Below are 24,378 nucleotides of genomic sequence, written 5' to 3' on the forward strand. Positions count from 1 at the left end.
CCATGGCCTATTTCTGTCCTAATATACTGAATCTATAGCTTTGTCTGAGTATGTACATGTTGTTATATAGTCATATAGTTAGAATTGATTACTTCACTACATGCTTAGAATAGCTTCCATCCAAGATGTCCTCATGTTTGTAACATTTCTTCCAATACAGTGTTATAAGCTCCCCTTTTCCTATTGGGAATGGCAGAATGGAAGACCTTTTCCCTATTGGGAATGACAGAATGGAAGACCTTTTCCCTGTTGGGAATGACAGAATGGAAGACCTTTTCCCTATTGGGAATGACAGAATGGAAGACCTTTTCCCTATTGGGAATGACAGAATGGAAGACATTTTCCCTATTGGGAATGACAGAATAGAAGACCTTTTCCCTATTGGTAATGACAGAATGGAAGAGCTTTTCCCTATTGGGAATGACAGAAAGGAAGACCTTTTCCCTATTGGGAATGACAGAATGGAAGACCTTTTCCCTGTTGGGAATGACAGAATGGAAGACCTTTTCCCTGTTGGGAATGACAGAATGGCAGACCTTTTCCCTGTTGGCAATGACAGAATGGAAGACCTTTTCCCTATTGGAAATGACAGAATGGAAGACCTTTTCCCTATTGGAAATGACAGAATGGAAGACCTTTTCCCTATTGGGAATGACAGAATGGAAGACCTTTTCCATATAGGGAATGACAGAATGGAAGACCTTTTCCCTATTGGGAATGACAGAATAGAAGGCCTTTTCCCTATTGGGAATGACAGAATGGAAGACCTTTTCCCTATTGGGAATGACAGAATGGAAGACCTTTTCCCTATTGGGAATGACAGAATGGAAGACCTTTTCCCTATTGGGAATGACAGAATATAAGTCATTTTCCTTATTGGCAATAACAGAATAAAATTATTTTTCCCTATGGGGAATGACAGAATGGAAGACCTTTTCCCTATTGGGAATGACAGAATGGAAGACCTTTTCCCTATTGGGAATGACAGAATGGAAGACCTTTTCCCTATTGGGAATGACAGAATGGAAGACATTTTCCCTATTGGGAATGACAGAATAGAAGACCTTTTCCCTATTGGTAATGACAGAATGGAAGAGCTTTTCCCTATTGGGAATGACAGAAAGGAAGACCTTTTCCCTATTGGGAATGACAGAATGGAAGACCTTTTCCCTGTTGGGAATGACAGAATGGAAGACCTTTTCCCTGTTGGGAATGACAGAATGGCAGACCTTTTCCCTGTTGGCAATGACAGAATGGAGGACCTTTTCCCTATTGGAAATGACAGAATGGAAGACCTTTTCCCTATTGGAAATGACAGAATGGAAGACCTTTTCCCTATTGGGAATGACAGAATGGAAGACCTTTTCCATATAGGGAATGACAGAATGGAAGACCTTTTCCCTATTGGGAATGACAGAATAGAAGGCCTTTTCCCTATTGGGAATGACAGAATGGAAGACCTTTTCCCTATTGGGAATGACAGAATGGAAGACCTTTTCCCTATTGGGAATGACAGAATGGAAGACCTTTTCCCTATTGGGAATGACAGAATGGAAGACCTTTTCCCTATTGGAAATGACAGAATGGAAGACCTTGTCCCTTTTGGGAATGACAGAATGGAAGACCTTTTCCCTATTGGGAATGACAGAATGGAAGACCTTTTCCCTATTGGGAATGACAGAATGGAAGACCTTTTGCCTATTGGGAATGACAGAATAGAAGTCCTTCTCCCTATAGGGAATGACAGAATGGAAGACCTTTTCCCTATTGGGAATGACAGAATGGAAGACCTTTTCCCTATTGGGAATGACAGAATGGAAGACCTTTTCCCTATTGGGAATAACAGAATGGAAGACCTTTTCCCTATTGGAAATGACAGAATGGAAGACCTTTTCCCTGTTGGGAATGACAGAATGGAACACCTTTTCCCTGTTGGGAATGACAGAATGGCAGACCTTTTCCCTGTTGGCAATGACAGAATGGAAGACCTTTTCCCTATTGGAAATGACAGAATGGAAGACCTTTTCCCTATTGGAAATGACAGAATGGAAGACCTTTTCCCTATTGGGAATGACAGAATGGAAGACCTTTTCCCTATTGGGAATGACAGAATGGAAGACCTTTTCCCTATTGGGAATGACAGAATAGAAGGCCTTTTCCCTATTGGGAATGACAGAATGGAAGACCTTTTCCCTATTGGGAATGACAGAATGGAAGACCTTTTCCCTATTGGGAATGACAGAATGGAAGACCTTTTCCCTGTTGGGAATGACAGAATGGAAGACATTTTCCCTGTTGGGAATGAAAGAATGGAAGACCTTTTCCCTGTTGGGAATGACAGAATGGAAGATCTTTTCCCTATTGGAAATGACAGAATGGAAGACCTTTTCCCTATTGGGAATGACAGAATGGAAGACCTTTTCCCTATTGGGAATGACAGAATGGAAGACCTTTTCCCTATTGGGAATGACAGAATGGAAGACCTTTTCCCTATTGGGAATGACAGAATGGAAGACCTTTTCCCTATTGGAAATGACAGAATGGAAGACCTTTTCCCTTTTGGGAATGACAGAATGGAAGACCTTTTCCCTATTGGGAATGACAGAATATAAGTCATTTTCCTTATTGGCAATAACAGAATAAAATTATTTTTCCCTATGGGGAATGACAGAATGGAAGACCTTTTCCCTGTTGGGAATGACAGAATGGAAAACCTTTTCCCTGTTGGGAATGACAGAATGGAAGACCTTTTCCCTATTGGGAATGACAGAATGGAAGACATTTTCCCTATTGGGAATGACAGAATAGAAGACCTTTTCCCTATTGGTAATGACAGAATGGAAGACCTTTTCCCTATTGGGAATGACAGAATGGAAGACCTTCTCCCTATTGGGAATGACAGAATGGAAGACCTTTTCCCTATTGGGAATGACAGAATGGAAGACCTTTTCCCTATTGGGAATGACAGAATGGAAGGCCTTTTCCCTATTGGGAATGACAGAATGGAAGACCTTTTCCCTATTGGGAATGACAGAATGGAAGACCTTTTCCCTGTTGGGAATGACAGAATGGAAGACATTTTCCCTGTTGGGAATGACAGAATGGAAGACCTTTTCCCTGTTGGGAATGACAGAATGGAGGATCTTTTCCCTATTGGAAATGACATAATGGAAGACCTTTTCCCTATTGGGAATGACAGAATGGAAGACCTTTTCCCTATTGGGAATGACAGAATGGAAGACCTTTTCCCTATTGGGAATGACAGAATGGAAGACCTTTTCCCTATTGGGAATGACAGAATGGAAGACCTTTTCCCTATTGGAAATGACAGAATGGAAGACCTTTTCCCTTTTGGGAATGACAGAATGGAAGACCTTTTCCCTATTGGGAAGGACAGCATATAAGTCATTTTCCTTATTGGCAATAACAGAATAAAATTATTTTTCCCTATGGGGAATGACAGAATGGAAGACCTTTTCCCTATTGGGAATGACAGAATGGAAGACCTTTTCCCTATTGGGAATGACAGAATAGAAGTCCTTCTCCCTATAGGGAATGACAGAATGGAAGACCTTTTCCCTATTGGGAATGACAGAATGGAAGACCTTTTCCCTATTGGGAATGACAGAATGGAAGACCTTTTGCCTATTGGGAATGACAGAATAGAAGTCCTTCTCCCTATAGGGAATGACAGAATGGAAGACCTTTTCCCTATTGGGAATGACAGAATGGAAGACCTTTTCCCTATTGGGAATGACAGAATGGAAGACCTTTTCCCTGTTGGGAATGACAGAATAGATGTTCTTTTCCCTATTGGGAATGACAGAATGGAAGACCTTTTCCCTATTGGGAATGACAGAATGGAAGACCTTTTCCCTATTGGGAATGACATAATGGAAGACCTTTTCCCTATTGGGAATGACAAAATATAAGTAATTTTCCAAATAGGGCACAACTTTTGACCAGAGCCATATGGGCCCTGGTCAAAAGTAGTGCACTACATAGGTAATATGGTGCTATTTGGGACACATACATAGTTTTCCCCTTAATACCTGCAACTAAAAAATACCAAAAATAAGCAAATAGGATTTGAAGCCTGGCAAACTGGAATACTCTCGGGGAGTCTCCCTGGTCACTTGTCATTAGACACACTCTGATGGATTGCCCCCAACGTTCACAGTGTCACACTGAAAGACCTGCCATTCTTATTATCCACTTGCTCTAGTTATTATACTATATTCTCTACATATCTCTTTCCCAGTCCCAGACAGTGCCTTTCATGTAAATTAACATTTAGTATAACCTCAGAAAATATCCCTATACCTAGATCACGGATGGGCAACTTCGATGGGGGTCGCAAAAAAACCCGAAATTCATCATGCGCAACCACAGTGGCTCATGGGTATTTAAAATGTTTTTTTTTTAATGTGTTGGTCTACCGGCCTACAAAAGCAGGCATGCGGCCTGTCAGTTGCACATCCCTGACCTAGATGATATGAACAGAAATGCCCCTGATTATATATGACCGATACTGTAACCAGAATGTTAAAATATACAGGCTCTATCTTCAATTACATGACATTATAATGTAACCTAGAATAAGAAAATGAATTACCACAGTGTATCACTATGGTATAGCACACCCAGCAGCCTATGTCAAAGTACAGGCAGCACCCAGCTGTATGGTATGAACACTATGGAAATCTAGTTCAGAGAACATACCAAATTATTACAGATTGCATTGTATAACTTTGAACCACATATGGAGTTCTTGACACTCTCAAAGAAATCCCATCGGACACCAGAAAATATTCATTTTTATTGTATAGTCCTCACATGTGCTAATCAATGTCCACTGACTGACCCACACATTAATAACACAGCTTAGCTAGCAAGAAACAAATCACAGCACCTAAACAAATGTACAGCAGATCAAATCTAAGTTTATTTTGTCGTGTACACAGATTTGCAGATGCTATGCCTGGTCTATTCAATTCTATTCCTATTCTACTCTATTTTGTTTTAGGCTAGTCTAGGCTAATCATGTTTGTGTGTGGGTCACTGTGGAAGCTTTCTGGAATTATATGCATATTTCTCAATAATTATTTTTCCAATAGGCTACCTGTATGTGGAGAATTTCACCCAATATGTATTGAATTCACAAAATAAAAAATAAAGTTGAGAATGTAAACATTATATTTTCGAGCGGGTGAATTAATGGATGTTGAAATCAAAAACCAAACAATTGAAAGCAAAATGTATAGATTTGTAAACAAACAAATAAGACATCAAAAGAAAAACCTAAATAATTGTAAGCAAATCATTTTAAAGCGAAAGCAAAACTCTACAACAATCTGTTCAATACGATTGGTTGCTGGGAAAGTTTAACCGAAAACGATTTTTGCATTTGTTTTCAAATATGTTTTTGTTGTAGAGTTTTGATTTCGCTTTAAAATTATTTGCTTACAATTATTTAGGTTTTCTTTTGATGTCTTATTTGTTTGTTTACAAATCTATACATTTTGCTTTCAGTTGTTTGGTTTTTGATTTCAACATCCATTACTTCACCAGCTCGAAAATATAATGTTTACATTCTCAACTTTATTGTTCATGTTCACGATTTATTTTATTTTGAATTCAATACATATGTTGTGAAATTGACCCCATACACACTGAATTTGAGAAGGTTGGAAATAAATGAAGGGAGAATATGGGGGCGGAGTAATTCGAGGCGCTGCCTCCCTCTTCAGACCCGGGGAGGAGAATTCATTCCTACTGGGCTCTCTTCTCAGACAGAGCTCAAAGACCTAGCTAGCAGACACTTTGTGTGCGCATCGGGGAGAGAGAGGGAGAGAGAGCAGGCTAAATGAGTGTAATTATACCTCTCTAGTTGATCCGGAAGGTTGTTTTGCCACCTAGCTCGTCATGTGATTGCCCCTGGCTTCATATGCTTAGGTTTTTTTCTGTACACTTGATTCCCAGCCCAGCAGTAGCCTACATACCATCGCAGAGAAGCCAAGTAGGACTTGTAATCTAATACCAGTGGCGCGTTTTTTAGTAGGTTAGGGCTGTTGCGTTCCAAAAAGGTGGTGGACCCGACACAAGCTTCGTGTGGGGACTGTCACTTTAACTCTCGGTCTAACGAAAAAGGCAACAGCCGAACGCAAGTAGACCTGACACCTTGTTTTTTTGTCGGAGACGTCCCGAGAAGGAGTGTCTCACTCCCAAACCGGTCTGTTCCCGTAGTGATCTTTTCAATCCCGCTACAAAGAAGAGGATTTCAAGGAATATAATACATGCGCAGATTAAAAGGTCAGTTCCCGATATAAGGGCTTTTATATTTTTTAAAATCTCTTCTCTTGTCTTCTATGTGACATTCGATTCTTGAATCTACTGATCGAGTCTGCCGTCTCTGTCAGTGAAAGTGTTCAATTTCAGGATAAGAAGAAATTCAAGGAGATGGAGAGAGTGATAATTATTCGCCTCCCCTCTGTGGATACAAATATGAGGGTACGGGCAACACACGACTGCGTTTGACATATATATACACACACACTCACACACCAGTTAGCTCGCCAAACTAGCTAAGTTAGCTATGTGAATTCGGTGCATGGATAGGGCAAGTGTATCTGTGTAGCGAGCTACTTGGTGCCATTAGCTACAGAACGGCAAAGTTGCCAAAGTCATTGCCAGAGATCTGGCTAGCTATCCAGCGTCGGCGGAGGTGGGTCCTCCGCGGCAGCGAGCTAATCATTCCGAGCCTGCTGCTTAGCTAGCTTCCATTTCAGACTTGTTTTGCCCCTTTGCAGCTGCTGCTGTTAGTCAAGTCGCTGCTGGTCGTTTCCTGGCTTTCAAACGGGACTAAAAACAGGTGCATTGCAAGTAGATATGTGGTGACTGTTCGACATGGTATTCGCTAGCTAATAACATTAATTGTCTTTCTTTCATCCAATATCCTGGGTTTCGTGCAGTGCTTGACTTGGGCAGGAGCTTACCGGACTTGAGTACTGGCACCTCAAATGTTCTACAGCTTGAGCTCCTGTTCCTCTTATAGAATATTAGCTCAAAAGTATTGTGGAGCTCCTGCACGTAAATATAAACAGTACCGGCAGGCACCCAAAATGAGGACCTATTTTAGTCCCAAGTCAAGCACTGGTTTCATGGGTGAATTGGCTAGTTAATGTGTTAAAGCCATTGACATCACTTGCAAGGAATGTACAGAGAGATCTGCAAGATGAAGTTACTGAAGGGCTGGCTATAGCGATAACTGTGTTATGTCAACATTATTACATTGGTTTGCTACTTTTCAGGGCCTGTGATCTGAGGTTTTGTTGTTGTTTATTAGATCACATTACAGTAACCATAAGTTCTCTAATGTTGGATTGGCTGGGTCTGTAGACTTATTGCTTATTTTCTCTTCTACGTAGAACATATAGATGGGTTTAGCTGAATAAAGCCTACTAGTTGATGTTACCCAATGTTGTTACACGGTGGCCTCTGACTTGCTGTAAACATGATTTATATTAGCTAGATCCAATTCCACATTATGACAGGCTAGTGGGAGCCAGTAGGTATTTCTTTCGTGTAGGTTTACAGCTGTTACATTTGCGTTACGGGAGAGCGAGAACCTTTTGAAACCACCCAATTTAGTAACATTGTATCAAAACATGGAGAATACGTCGTATTATACGTTCATCACCGCTCTGTAACGTCATACCGCAATGTTACAATGTAGCGTAATTATCTCGCTGCGGCTTGGCTGTTTGATTGACAGGAAAAAATAACACTGGTGTATCTAATTGATTCAATGGTAAAAGTCTGTTGTAATGTTACCGTGGGATGTGTTTTAATATTTTACTCACGTACCAGTTCTCCATGGAGACGTTTGAAACCTTCCAGTTGGGGAATATCTATATTCTTTCTGTTGACCGACGCAAAATGCTCTCTCTCAGTCTGAGGCTGAACGTACAGCAGGGAAACATTTATGGAGGCTATCAAATACACTTTTATTCTTTAAAAAAATTATATATATATATATATATATATATATATATATAGTCTTGATAACCTCACCCTGTTGTAAGTGGATAACCTATAATTCGTTTGTTTTTCGAGGCATTGGTGTGGGAGCCTAGGCTGCTATTTTTAGGTTCCTTCTCAGAAGTGTCCCCCCCCCCCAAGGTGCACTTAAACACTTAGGAAGAGCAATTGATTTGTTTTCACTGAATCCAATAGACACCCAGTAGATCAGTGTGTGTGTTTGTTTAGTGTTCTGATTCATTGGGGGGATCATTCACATTTTATCATAGCTATTTAGAAACTGTTTAAGTCCATCAACCTTGGCTGCTTGCCTGCTAGGAGTGGCATTGCATTCTGAAGTTTAAACTGTTTCTAATAATGAACAACAATGACCCGTATCGAGAGACAAGAGGTTTATACAATTATGCCTCCGCGTGTCCTATTTTCAAAAATGTAATAAAAAATAAAAAAGTGGTTTGTGGCTCTCTACTTTCGGTGGTTTCACTATTGGAACATATATATATATATATATATATATATATATATACAATTACTTGGCTTGGTCAATCATTTCTATGCCTTCACTATTTCATGAAGCAACAGTACGGTAGTTTGAACCTCAAAGCTGCTGCTCTGTAATCAAACAATCCTTAAGTGCTTGTAGTAGAAACATGGAATGCCTTCTGGAAACTGAAAACAATATATGCGTCCCTAATGAAGCCCTATTACCTATGTAGTGCACTACATAGGTAATAAAAAAGGTGCTATCTAGAACCTAAAAGGCTTCTTTTGAATGTCCCCATAGGAGAACCCTTTGAAGATCCCTTTTTGGTTCCAAGGAGAACTCTATTGGGTTCCGTGTAAAACCCTTTTCACAGAGGGTTCTACATGGAACCCAAAGGGATTGTACCTGGAACCAAAAAGGGTATGGCGATAGTCAAAGAACCCCTTTTGAATATGTTTTTTCTAGGTGTGTACCCTAGGGCCCATAGGGGGCTCTGGTCAAAAGTAGTGCACTACGTATGAGGGAATAGGGTGCCGTTTGGGATGCAGAATGTCTTGCTTGCACACAGCATAGACTAGTAATACAGTAGTACCTCCTCTCCATGGCCCTAATACATCATGTAGTAATATACTAGTACCACCTCTCCATGACCCTAATACATCATGTGTAGTAGGACCTCCTCTCCATGACCCTAATACATCATGTAGTAATATAGTAGTACCTCCTCTCCATGACCCTAATACATCATGTAGTAATATAGTAGTACCTCCTCTCCATGACCCTAATACATCATGTAGTAATATAGTAGTACCTCCTCTCCATGACCCTAATACATCATGTAGTAATATAGTAGTACCTCCTCTCCATGACCCTAATACATCATGTAGTAATATAGTAGTACCACCTCCTCATGACCCTAATACATCATGTATAGTAGTACCTCCTCTCCATGACCCTAATACATTATGTAGTAATATAGTAGTACCACCTCTCCATGACCCTAATACATCATGTAGTAATATAGTAGTACCTCCTCTCCATGACCCTAATACATCATGTAGTAATATAGTAGTACCACCTCTCCATGACCCTAATACATCATGTATAGTAGTACCTCCTCTCCATGACCCTAATACATTATGTAGTAATATAGTAGTACCTCCTCTCCATGACCCTAATACATCATGTAGTAATATAGTAGTACCTCCTCTCCATGACCCTAATACATCATGTAGTAATATAGTAGTACCTCCTCTCCATGACCCTAATACATCATGTAGTAATATAGTAGTACCTCCTCTCCATGACCCTAATACATCATGTAGTAATATAGTAGTACCACCTCTCCATGACCCTAATACATCATGTGTAGTAGTACCACCTCCTCATGACCCTAATACATCATGTAGTAATATAGTAGTACCACCTCCTCATGACCCTAATACATCATGTAGTAATATAGTAGTACCACCTCTCCATGACCCTAATACATCATGTAGTAATATAGTAGTACCACCTCTCCATGACCCTAATACATCTTGTAGTAATATAGTAGTACCACCTCCTCATGACCCTAATACATCATGTAGTAATATAGTAGTACCACCTCCTCATGACCCTAATACATCATGTAGTAATATAGTAGTACCACCTCTCCATGACCCTAATACATCATGTAGTAATATAGTAGTACCACCTCTCCATGACCCTAATACATCATGTAGTAATATAGTAGTACCACCTCCTCATGACCCTAATACATCATGTAGTAATATAGTAGTACCACCTCCTCATGACCCTAATACATCATGTAGTAATATAGTAGTACCACCTCTCCATGACCCTAATACATCATGTAGTAATATAGTAGTACCTCCTCTCCATGACCCTAATACATCATGTAGTAATATAGTGGGACCTCCTCTCCATGGCCCTAATACATCATGTATAGTAGTACCTCCTCTCCATGTCCCTAATACATCATGTAGTAATATAGTAGTACCTCCTCTCCATGACCCTAATACATCATGTAGTAATATAGTAGTACCTCCTCTCCATGACCCTAATACATCATGTAGTAATATAGTAGTACCTCCTCTCCATGACCCTAATACATTATGTAGTAATATAGTAGTACCTCCTCTCCATGACCCTAATACATCATGTGGTAATATAGTAGTACCACCTCTCCATGACCCTAATACATCATGTAGTAATATAGTAGTACCTCCTCTCCATGACCCTAATACATCATGTAGTAATATAGTAGTACCACCTCTCCATGACCCTAATACATCATGTATAGTAGTACCTCCTCTCCATGACCCTAATACATCATGTATAGTAGTACCTCCTCTCCATGACCCTAATACATCATGTAGTAATATAGTAGTACCACCTCTCCATGACCCTAATACATTATGTAGTAATATAGTAGTACCTCCTCTCCATGACCCTAATACATCATGTATAGTAGTACCACCTCTCCATGACCCTAATACATTATGTAGTAATATAGTAGTACCTCCTCTCCATGACCCTAATACATCATGTATAGTAGTACCTCCTCTCCATGACCCTAATACATTATGTAGTAATATAGTAGTACCTCCTCTCCATGACCCTAATACATCATGTAGTAATATAGTAGTACCACCTCTCCATGACCCTAATACATCATGTAGTAATATAGTAGTACCTCCTCTCCATGACCCTAATACATCATGTAGTAATATAGTAGTACCACCTCTCCATGACCCTAATACATTATGTAGTAATATAGTAGTACCTCCTCTCCATGACCCTAATACATCATGTATAGTAGTACCTCCTCTCCATGACCCTAATACATCATGTATAGTAGTACCTCCTCTCCATGACCCTAATACATTATGTAGTAATATAGTAGTACCTCCTCTCCATGACCCTAATACATCATGTAGTAATATAGTAGTACCTCCTCTCCATGACCCTAATACATCATGTAGTAATATAGTAGTACCTCCTCTCCATGACCCTAATACATTATGTATAGTAGTACCTCCTCTCCATGACCCTAATACATTATGTAGTAATATAGTAGTACCTCCTCTCCATGACCCTAATACATCATGTAGTAATATAGTAGTACCTCCTCTCCATGACCCTAATACATCATGTAGTAATATAGTAGTACCACCTCCTCATGACCCTAATACATCATGTAGTAATATAGTAGTACCTCCTCTCCATGACCCTAATACATCATGTAGTAATATAGTAGTACCTCCTCTCCATGACCCTAATACATCATGTAGTAATATAGTAGTACCTCCTCTCCATGACCCTAATACATTATGTAGTAATATAGTAGTACCTCCTCTCCATGACCCTAATACATCATGTATAGTAGTACCTCCTCTCCATGACCCTAATACATCATGTAGTAATATAGTAGTACCTCCTCTCCATGACCCTAATACATTATGTAGTAATATAGTAGTACCTCCTCTCCATGACCCTAATACATCATGTATAGTAGTACCTCCTCTCCATGACCCTAATACATCATGTAGTAATATAGTAGTACCTCCTCTCCATGACCCTAATACATCATGTAGTAATATAGTAGTACCTCCTCTCCATGACCCTAATACATCATGTAGTAATATAGTAGTACCTCCTCTCCATGACCCTAATACATTATGTAGTAATATAGTAGTACCTCCTCTCCATGACCCTAATACATCATGTAGTAATATAGTAGTACCTCCTCTCCATGACCCTAATACATCATGTAGTAATATAGTAGTACCTCCTCTCCATGACCCTAATACATCATGTAGTAATATACTAGTACCTCCTCTCCATGACCCTAATACATCATGTAGTAATATACTAGTACCTCCTCTCCATGACCCTAATACATCATGTAGTAATATAGTAGTACCTCCTCTCCATGACCCTAATACATCATGTAGTAATATAGTAGGACCTCTCCATGACCCTAATACATCATGTGTAGTAGGACCTCCTCTCCATGACCCTAATACATCATGTAGTAATATACTAGTACCTCCTCTCCATGACCCTAATACATCATGTAGTAATATAGTGGGACCTCCTCTCCATGACCCTAATACATCATGTAGTAATATAGTAGGACCTCCTCTCCATGACCCTAATACATCATGTAGTAATATAGTAGTACCTCCTCTCCATGACCCTAATACATCATGTAGTAATATAGTAGTACCTCCTCTCCATGACCCTAATACATCATGTAGTAATATAGTAGTACCTCCTCTCCATGACCCTAATACATTATGTAGTAATATAGTAGTACCTCCTCTCCATGACCCTAATACATCATGTAGTAATATACTAGTACCTCCTCTCCATGACCCTAATACATCATGTAGTAATATAGTAGTACCACCTCTCCATGACCCTAATACATCATGTAGTAATATAGTAGTACCTCCTCTCCATGACCCTAATACATCATGTAGTAATATAGTAGGACCTCCTCTCCATGACCCTAATACATCATGTAGTAATATAGTAGTACCTCCTCTCCATGACCCTAATACATCATGTAGTAATATAGTAGTACCTCCTCTCCATGACCCTAATACATCATGTAGTAATATAGTAGTACCTCCTCTCCATGACCCTAATACATCATGTAGTAATATAGTAGTACCACCTCTCCATGACCCTAATACATCATGTAGTAATATAGTAGTACCACCTCTCCATGACCCTAATACATCATGTAGTAATATAGTAGGACCTCCTCTCCATGACCCTAATACATCATGTAGTAATATAGTAGTACCACTTCTCCATGACCCTAATACATCATGTATAGTAGTACCACCTCTCCATGACCCTAATACATCTTGTAGTAATATAGTAGTACCACCTCTTCATGACCCTAATACATCATGTAGTAATATAGTAGTACCTCCTCTCCATGACCCTAATACATCATGTAGTAATATAGTAGTACCTCCTCTCCATGACCCTAATACATCATGTAGTAATATAGTAGTACCTCCTCTCCATGACCCTAATACATCATGTAGTAATATAGTAGTACCTCCTCTCCATGACCCTAATACATCATGTAGTAATATAGTAGTACCTCCTCTCCATGACCCTAATACATCATGTATAGTAGTACCACCTCTCCATGACCCTAATACATTATGTAGTAATATAGTAGTACCTCCTCTCCATGACCCTAATACATCATGTAGTAATATAGTAGTACCACCTCCTCATGACCCTAATACATCATGTAGTAATATAGTAGTACCTCCTCTCCATGACCCTAATACATTATGTAGTAATATAGTAGTACCTCCTCTCCATGACCCTAATACATCATGTATAGTAGTACCTCCTCTCCATGGCCCTAATACATCATGTAGTAATATAGTAGTACCTCCTCTCCATGACCCTAATACATCATGTATAGTAGTACCACCTCTCCATGACCCTAATACATTATGTAGTAATATAGTAGTACCTCCTCTCCATGACCCTAATACATCATGTAGTAATATAGTAGTACCACCTCTCCATGACCCTAATACATCATGTAGTAATATAGTAGTACCTCCTCTCCATGGCCCTAATACATCATGTAGTAATATAGTAGTACCTCCTCTCCATGACCCTAATACATCATGTAGTAATATAGTAGTACCTCCTCTCCATGACCCTAATACATCATGTAGTAATATAGTAGTACCTCCTCTCCATGACCCTAATACATCATGTATAGTAGTACCTCCTCTCCATGGCCCTAATACATCATGTAGTAATATAGTAGTACCTCCTCTCCATGGCCCTAATACATCATGTAGTAATATAGTAGTACCTCCTCTCCATGACCCTAATACATCATGTAGTAATATAGTAGGACCTCCTCTCCATGACCCTAATACATAATGTGTAGTAGTACCTCCTCTCCATGACCCTAATACATCTTGTAGTAATATAGTAGTACCACCTCTCCATGACCCTAATACATCATGTAGTAATATAGTAGTACCTCCTCTCCATGACCCTAATACATCATGTAGTAATATAGTAGGACCTCCTCTCCATGACCCTAATACATCATGTGTAGTAGTACCTCCTCTCCATGACCCTAATACATCTTGTAGTAATATAGTAGTACCACCTCTCCATGACCCTAATACATCATGTAGTAATATAGTAGTACCTCCTCTCCATGACCCTAATACATCATGTAGTAATATAGTAGTACCTCCTCTCCATGACCCTAATACATCATGTAGTAATATAGTAGTACCTCCTCTCCATGACCCTAATACATCATGTAGTAATATAGTAGTACCTCCTCTCCATGACCCTAATACATTATGTAGTAATATAGTAGTACCTCCTCTCCATGACCCTAATACATCATGTAGTAATATAGTAGTACCTCCTCTCCATGACCCTAATACATCATGTAGTAATATAGTAGTACCTCCTCTCCATGACCCTAATACATCATGTAGTAATATAGTGGGACCTCCTCTCCATGACCCTAATACATCATGTAGTAATATAGTAGTACCTCCTCTCCATGACCCTAATACATCATGTAGTAATATAGTAGTACCACCTCTCCATGACCCTAATACATCATGTAGTAATATAGTAGTACCTCCTCTCCATGACCCTAATACATCATGTAGTAATATAGTAGTACCTCCTCTCCATGACCCTAATACATCATGTAGTAATATAGTAGTACCACCTCCTCATGACCCTAATACATCATGTAGTAATATAGTAGTACCTCCTCTCCATGACCCTAATACATTATGTAGTAATATAGTAGTACCTCCTCTCCATGACCCTAATACATCATGTAGTAATATAGTAGTACCTCCTCTCCATGACCCTAATACATCATGTAGTAATATAGTAGTACCACCTCCTCATGACCCTAATACATCATGTAGTAATATAGTAGTACCTCCTCTCCATGACCCTAATACATCATGTAGTAATATAGTAGTACCTCCTCTCCATGACCCTAATACATTATGTAGTAATATAGTAGTACCTCCTCTCCATGACCCTAATACATCATGTAGTAATATAGTAGTACCTCCTCTCCATGACCCTAATACATCATGTAGTAATATAGTAGTACCACCTCTCCATGACCCTAATACATCATGTAGTAATATAGTAGTACCTCCTCTCCATGACCCTAATACATCATGTAGTAATATAGTAGTACCACCTCCTCATGACCCTAATACATCATGTAGTAATATAGTAGTACCTCCTCTCCATGACCCTAATACATTATGTAGTAATATAGTAGTACCACCTCTCCATGACCCTAATACATCATGTATAGTAGTACCTCCTCTCCATGACCCTAATACATCATGTATAGTAGTACCTCCTCTCCATGACCCTAATACATCATGTAGTAATATAGTAGTACCACCTCTCCATGACCCTAATACATCATGTATAGTAGTACCTCCTCTCCATGACCCTAATACATCATGTATAGTAGTACCTCCTCTCCATGACCCTAATACATCATGTAGTAATATAGTAGTACCACCTCTCCATGACCCTAATACATTATGTAGTAATATAGTAGTACCTCCTCTCCATGACCCTAATACATCATGTATAGTAGTACCACCTCTCCATGACCCTAATACATTATGTAGTAATATAGTAGTACCTCCTCTCCATGACCCTAATACATCATGTATAGTAGTACCTCCTCTCCATGACCCTAATACATTATGTAGTAATATAGTAGTACCTCCTCTCCATGACCCTAATACATCATGTAGTAATATAGTAGTACCACCTCTCCATGACCCTAATACATCATGTAGTAATATAGTAGTACCTCCTCTCCATGACCCTAATACATCATGTAGTAATATAGTCGTACCACCTCTCCATGACCCTAATACATTATGTAGTAATATAGTAGTACCTCCTCTCCATGACCCTAATACATCATGTATAGTAGTACCTCCTCTCCATGACCCTAATACATCATGTAGTAATATAGTAGTACCACCTCTCCATGACCCTAATACATCATGTAGTAATATAGTAGTACCTCCTCTCCATGACCCTAATACATCATGTAGTAATATAGTAGTACCTCCTCTCCATGACCCTAATACATTATGTAGTAATATAGTAGTACCTCCTCTCCATGACCCTAATACATCATGTAGTAATATAGTAGTACCTCCTCTCCATGACCCTAATACATCATGTATAGTAGTACCTCCTCTCCATGACCCTAATACATCATGTATAGTAGTACCTCCTCTCCATGACCCTAATACATCATGTAGTAATATAGTAGTACCTCCTCTCCATGGCCCTAATACATCATGTAGTAATATAGTAGTACCTCCTCTCCATGACCCTAATACATCATGTAGTAATATAGTAGTACCTCCTCTCCATGACCCTAATACATTATGTAGTAATATAGTAGTACCTCCTCTCCATGACCCTAATACATCATGTATAGTAGTACCTCCTCTCCATGGCCCTAATACATCATGTATAGTAGTACCTCCTCTCCATGACCCTAATACATCATGTATAGTAGTACCTCCTCTCCATGGCCCTAATACATCATGTAGTAATATAGTGGGACCTCCTCTCCATGGCCCTAATACATCATGTATAGTAGTACCTCCTCTCCATGACCCTAATACATCATGTATAGTAGTACCTCCTCTCCATGGCCCTAATACATCATGTATAGTAGTACCTCCTCTCCATGACCCTAATACATCATGTATAGTAGTACCTCCTCTCCATGGCCCTAATACATCATGTAGTAATATAGTGGGACCTCCTCTCCATGGCCCTAATACATCATGTATAGTAGTACCTCCTCTCCATGGCCCTAATACATCATGTATAGTAGTACCTCCTCTCCATGACCCTAATACATCATGTATAGTAGTACCTCCTCTCCATGGCCCTAATACATCATGTATAGTAGTACCTCCTCTCCATGACCCTAATACATCATGTATAGTAGTACCTCCTCTCCATGGCCCTAATACATCATGTAGTAATATAGTGGGACCTCCTCTCCATGGCCCTAATACATCATGTATAGTAGTACCTCCTCTCCATGACCCTAATACATCATGTAGTAATATAGTAGTACCACCTCTCCATGACCCTAATACATCATGTAGTAATATAGTAGTACCTCCTCTCCATGACCCTAATACATCATGTAGTAATATAGTAGTACCACCTCCTCATGACCCTAATACATCATGTAGTAATATAGTAGTACCTCCTCTCCATGACCCTAATACATCATGTAGTAATATAGTAGTACCTCCTCTCCATGACCCTAATACATCATGTAGTAATATAGTAGTACCTCCTCTCCATGACCCTAATACATCATGTAGTAATATAGTAGTACCACCTCCTCATGACCCTAATACATCATGTAGTAATATAGTAGTACCACCTCTCCATGACCCTAATACATCATGTATAGTAGTACCACCTCCTCATGACCCTAATACATCATGTAGTAATATAGTAGTACCTCCTCTCCATGACCCTAATACATCATGTAGTAATATAGTAGTACCACCTCTCCATGACCCTAATACATCATGTAGTAATATAGTAGTACCTCCTCTCTATGACCCTAATACATCATGTAGTAATATAGTAGTACCACCTCTCCATGACCCTAATACATCATGTAGTAATATAGTAGTACCACCTCTCCATGACCCTAATACATTATGTAGTAATATAGTAGTACCTCCTCTCCATGACCCTAATACATTATGTAGTAATATAGTAGGACCTCCTCTCCATGACCCTAATACATCATGTAGTAATATAGTAGTACCACCTCTCCATGACCCTAATACATCATGTATAGTAGTACCTCCTCTCCATGACCCTAATACATTATGTAGTAATATAGTAGTACCTCCTCTCCATGACCCTAATACATCATGTAGTAATATAGTAGTACCACCTCTCCATGACCCTAATACATCATGTAGTAATATAGTAGTACCACCTCTCCATGACCCTAATACATCATGTATAGTAGTACCTCCTCTCCATGACCCTAATACATCATGTAGTAATATAGTAGTACCACCTCTCCATGACCCTAATACATTATGTAGTAATATAGTAGTACCTCCTCTCCATGACCCTAATACATCATGTATAGTAGTACCACCTCTCCATGACCCTAATACATTATGTAGTAATATAGTAGTACCTCCTCTCCATGACCCTAATACATCATGTATAGTAGTACCTCCTCTCCATGACCCTAATACATTATGTAGTAATATAGTAGTACCTCCTCTCCATGACCCTAATACATCATGTAGTAATATAGTAGTACCACCTCTCCATGACCCTAATACATCATGTAGTAATATAGTAGTACCTCCTCTCCATGACCCTAATACATCATGTAGTAATATAGTAGTACCACCTCTCCATGACCCTAATACATTATGTAGTAATATAGTAGTACCTCCTCTCCATGACCCTAATACATCATGTATAGTAGTACCTCCTCTCCATGACCCTAATACATCATGTAGTAATATAGTAGTACCACCTCTCCATGACCCTAATACATCATGTAGTAATACAGTAGTACCTCCTCTCCATGACCCTAATACATCATGTAGTAATATAGTAGTACCACCTCTCCATGACCCTAATACATCATGTAGTAATATAGTAGTACCACCTCTCCATGACCCTAATACATCATGTAGTAATTAGAGGTCGACCGATTATGATTTTTCAACGCCGATAATGATTATTGGAGGACCAAAAAAGCCGATACCGATTAATCGGACGATTTTTATTTATTTATTTGTAATAATGACAATTACAACAATAATGAATGAACACTTATTTAAATTTAATATAATACATCAATAAAACCAATTTAGCCTCAAATAAATAATGAAACGTTCAATTTGGTTTAAATAATGCAAAAACAAAGTGTTGGAGAAGAAAGTAAAAGTGCAATATGTGCCATGTAAAAAAGCTAACTTTTAAGTTCCTTGCTCAGAACTTGAGAACATATGAAAGCTGGTGGTTCCTTTTAACATGAGACTTCAATATTCCCAGGTAAGAAGTTTTAGGTTGTAGTTATTATAGTATTCATAGGACTATTTCTCTCTCTACCATTTGTATTCCATATACATTTGACTATTGGATGTTCTTATAGGCACTTTAGTATTGCCAGTGTAACAGTATAGCTTCCGTCCCTCTCCCCGCTCCTACCTGGGCTCGAACGAGGAACATATCGACAACAGCCACCATCGAAGCAGCGTTACCCATGCAGAGCAAGGGGAATAACTACTCCCAAGTCTCAGAGCGAGTGACGTTTGAAATGCTATTAGCGCGCACCCCGCTAACTAGCTAGCCATTTCACATCGGTTATACCAGCCTAATCTCGGGAGTTGATAGGCTTGAAATCATAAACAGCGCAATGCTTGAAGCACAGTGAAGAGCTGCTGGGAAATGCACGAAAGTGCTGTATGAATGACTGCTTACGAGCCTGCTGCTACCTACCAGCGCTCAGTCAGACTGCTCTATCAAATATCAAATCATAGACTTAATTATAACATAATAACACACAGAAATACGAGCCTTTGGTCATTAATATGGTCGAATCTGGAAACTATCATTTCGAAAACAAAACGTTTAATATTATCGCATATACCCTGACTCTGCGTGCAATGAACGCAAGAGAAGTGACACAATTTCACCTGGTTAATATTGCCTGCTAACCTGGATTTCTTTAAATATGCAGGTTTAAAAATATATACTTATGTGTATTGATTTTAAGAAAACCATTGATGTTTGTGGTTAGGCACACGTTGGAGCAACGACAGTCCATTTTCCGCGAATGCGCACCGCATCGATTATATGCAACGCAGGACATGATAGATAAACTAGAAATATTATCAACCATGTGTAGTTAACTACTGATTATGATTGATTGATTGTTTTTTATAAGATAAGTTTAATGCTAGCTAGCAACTTACCTTGGCTTCTTACTGCATTTGCGTAACAGGCAGGCTCCTCGTGGAGTGCAATGAGAGGCAGGTGGTTAGAGCGTTGGACTAGTTAACTGTAAGGTTGCAAGATTGAATCCCCCGAGCTGACAAGGTAAAAATCTGTCATTCTGCCCCTGAACGAGGCAGTTAACCCACCGTTCCTAGGCCGTCATTGAAGATAAAAATGTGTTCTTAACTGACTTGCCTAGTCTAATAAAGGTGTATAAAAAATCCTGTGTCCAAAAATACAGATTTCCGATTGTTATGAAAACTTGAAATCGGCCCTAATTAATCGGCCATTCCGATTAATCAGTCGACCTCTAGTAGTAATATATTAGTACCACCTCTCCATGACCCTAATACATCATGAAGGTGTTTATCATTATAATGGTGTGAACATGACAGAGTTCTTCCATAGACCCTTGGGTTCAGTGCTGATTCATAATTGTCGTGCTCTCAGGTGAATCTTGTCACATGATAAGGGGTTTCAACTATCTCTGTTTGTGTACGTGTGTGTACGTGTGTGTACGTGTGTGTCTGTGTGTTTGTGTGTGTCATGGGGTAACAATGAATACACATACACACACTACAGACACTCAGGACCCTGGTCTAAAGTAGTGCACTATAAAGGGAATAGGGTGCCAGAGTCCTACTGACCCTGGTCTAAAGTAGTGCACTATAAAGGGAATAGGGTGCCAGAGTCCTACTGACCCTGGTCTAAAGTAGTGCACTATAAAGGGAATAGTGTGCCATTTGGTCTGCATCAGCACACAGGACTGTGTAGTAGTTCCCACTTCAGCTGGCGCGTTGGAGCCTAACCTACATATGCTCTGATGGTTGTAAATAACCTGCGGTGGGGTTGTCTTAAAGGGTATGGGCAAGGTTTGGGAGGGAGCCGTGATGATCTGAAGCACTAGAAATCAACAAAGGTATAGACTTTACACACTTAAATATATATATATATTTTTTTTAAAGGTTGAAGTCTGTATTGTAAAATATATATTCTCGATGACTTAGGCTTCCTGGTTAGGCCTAAATAAAGGCAAAATAAAATGTTTTTTTGGGGGTTATTTTGTTGGATGAAAAAATGGTTCCTCCTGGAACTACAAAGTGTTTTTTTTTTACCTACAAGGACAAGCTGATTATGGTTCCTGGGTGGGCATTCCTTTGTATGGGTCCAAAAGGAATATCTAAAGTTCTATGCGGGAATTCTATAGAATGTTAGAATGTCTCTTTAGAAAGAAACAACATTGTGATTCAACTGCCTTGGAGGTCTCTCCTGAGATGAGACGCTGTGTTGAAAATAAGCTGGTTCACAAACGATGCACAGACAGACTTGTTTTTAGAAGGCATGATGGAAGCATTGTGTGGTTCACTTTGTTTCTCCTGTAGGCCAAAACGTGGATGTTTGTATCTGTCTTTTCTAATCGATATTCCTCCCAAGGTATTTTTTTTTATTTTTTTTTTACCTTAGCTTATTCAATACCTTTCAAAATGTTCATGGTTAGTGTACTTGTATAGGCAGACTAGGCACAAAGGCGGGATGGATATTGGCTGAAAAAAACGCATTAGTTAGCATTTGGTCTGGACTTCCAGACAGTGTTCATTGTAGCAGTAGACGTTGGGCTACTGAGCCACCGTTGACACTTCAATCTGATAGAGGACATTCTCTCTCTCTCCCACTGATCAGAAATGTGGATGAAGCATTTTCACAGTCTCTGGTTTCTCTTTGTTTTCATGAATCATCCCACATCTTTATAGAATAAGAAACCAGGGCTCCAGACTGTAGTCACATTTTCCCTGTGCAAGTTACATTTTTACAAATGCTATAGCTTGTTGAAGCACAAAGCTCTCAATTACGGCCAACACTCAAGCCAACATTTGGCGGGAAACAATTAGACCTAGTCTACCAACTAAACTTCCACATAGTATCTCTGAGAAGTGGCTAGTTGTTAGAGCTGTGTTATTCTCCTCTGTTGTTGTTGTGTCTTTGTGTAACGTCCTAATGGATTGTGTTTTTAGGAGTCATTATAATCATGTTATCCTATATTATCTGATCTCATCATTCTCTCTACAGATAATCCTCCATCACTAATATTCTTAACTGAGAGCAGCTTTTAGCCCGGGCCGCTCTGCCCACAGTAGGAAGCAGTAGCACTGCACAGTCAGTGGATAGAGGTGCTCTTTGACGTCTGTGAATGGTCATTTTTGGAGAAGTGTGTGTGTGTGCGTGTGTGTTGTGATCTAGGTGAGAGGAGGTGGGTTGGGGTAGCAAGAGGGTAGTTGTGTGTGATTCTGAGCCTGATGCTGTAAGAAACACATTGTTAAGGTCTAGGGGCTCTATGTTTACTACTAGTGAAGGTAGCCAAGTGAATGGCCCGTTTTTACAATTGTAAAGCAAGGCTTAGTTCTAAATAAATCGAGTAACAACACACTGAGTTATCCAATCATTATCTGTCCATATGCGGCAGGTAGCCTATTGGTTAGAGCGTTGGGCCAGTAACCCGAAAGGTTGCTAGATCGAATCCCTGAGCGGACAAGGTAAAAATCTGTCGTTCTGCCCCTGAACAAGGCAGTTAACCCACCGTTCCTAGGCCGTCATTGTAAATAAGAATGTGTTCTTAACTGACTTGCCTAGTTAAATAAAGGTTAAATAAATAAAGTATACATTGAGGAGTTTACATAGTTGTAAATGAACCAGAGCATCACATTGATAATGAACTAAACCCCCCTATATCCGGTAGCCTATAGTAGATGAAAGAGTTCTGATAATAGCCTATATCAGGTCAGATATTGTTTCCAGGGTGATGATGATTGTTTCCTGTTGTGTTCAACATGAAAGGGTGTCTGCCATGTAAGGAGTGTATCCCAAATGGCACCCTATTCCCTATATAGTGCACTACTTCCCGTTGGACCCTGGTCAAAAGAAATGCACTAAATGGCAATTTGGGATGGAGGCAAGGTGACTCTGGGTGAGACTATCATTAGTTCAGCTACATTAACACAACACCACTGGGACAACTTTATTACCCTGAATGGTTTCAATGGTTAGCCATTTTAACATCATGGAACCCTTTGTGTTTTGGGTGGGTACTATCAGTAACTTACTGGTTAGCCATTTTAACATCATGGAACCCTTTGTGTTTTGGGTGGGTACTATCAGTAACTTATTAGTTAGCCATTTTAACATCATAGAACCCTTTGTGTTTTGGGTGGGTACTATCAGTAACTTACTGGTTAGCCATTTTAACGTCATGGAACCCTTTGTGTTTTGGGTGGGTACTATCAGTAACTTACTGGTTAGCCATTTTAACATCATGGAACCCTTTGTGTTTTGGGTGGGTACTATCATTAACTTACTGGTTAGCCATTTTAACATCATGGAACCCTTTGTGTTTTGGGTGGGTACTATCAGTAACTTACTGGTTAGCCATTTTAACATCATGGAACCCTTTGTGTTTTGGGTGGGTACTATCAGTAACTTACTGGTTAGCCATTTTAACATCATGGAACCCTTTGTGTTTTGGGTGGGTACTATCAGTAACTTACTGGTTAGCCATTTTAACATCATGGAACCCTTTGTGTTTTTGGTGGGTACTATCAGTAACTTACTGGTTAGCCATTTTAACGTCATGGAACCCTTTGTGTTTTGGGTGGGTACTATCAGTAACTTACTGGTTAGCCATTTTAACATCATGGAACCCTTTGTGTTTTGGGTGGGTACTATCATTAACTTACTGGTTAGCCATTTTA

At 39.5% G+C, this 24,378-nt stretch overlaps 1 protein-coding gene across 2 annotated transcripts in view; it reads left to right on the forward strand.

Annotated features, from left to right (window-relative positions):
* The first annotated feature begins 5,750 nt into the window (after positions 1-5,750).
* dag1 (dystroglycan 1) overlaps positions 5,751-24,378 on the forward strand; it is a 93,717-nt gene continuing 75,089 nt past the window's right edge. Inside the window, exon 1 of one of the 2 annotated variants that reach the window (XM_055869879.1) lies at positions 5,751-6,312. The gene's annotated coding sequence lies outside the window, so the exon portion shown is untranslated. Of the gene's footprint in view, positions 6,313-6,398; positions 6,511-24,378 lie in introns of those variants that run through there. The other variant, XM_055869880.1, reaches the window with a different exon arrangement.

This window comes from Salvelinus fontinalis, chromosome 18 (assembly GCF_029448725.1).
Source record: "Salvelinus fontinalis isolate EN_2023a chromosome 18, ASM2944872v1, whole genome shotgun sequence".
In the NCBI taxonomy this organism is placed as follows: Eukaryota; Metazoa; Chordata; class Actinopteri; order Salmoniformes; family Salmonidae; genus Salvelinus; species Salvelinus fontinalis.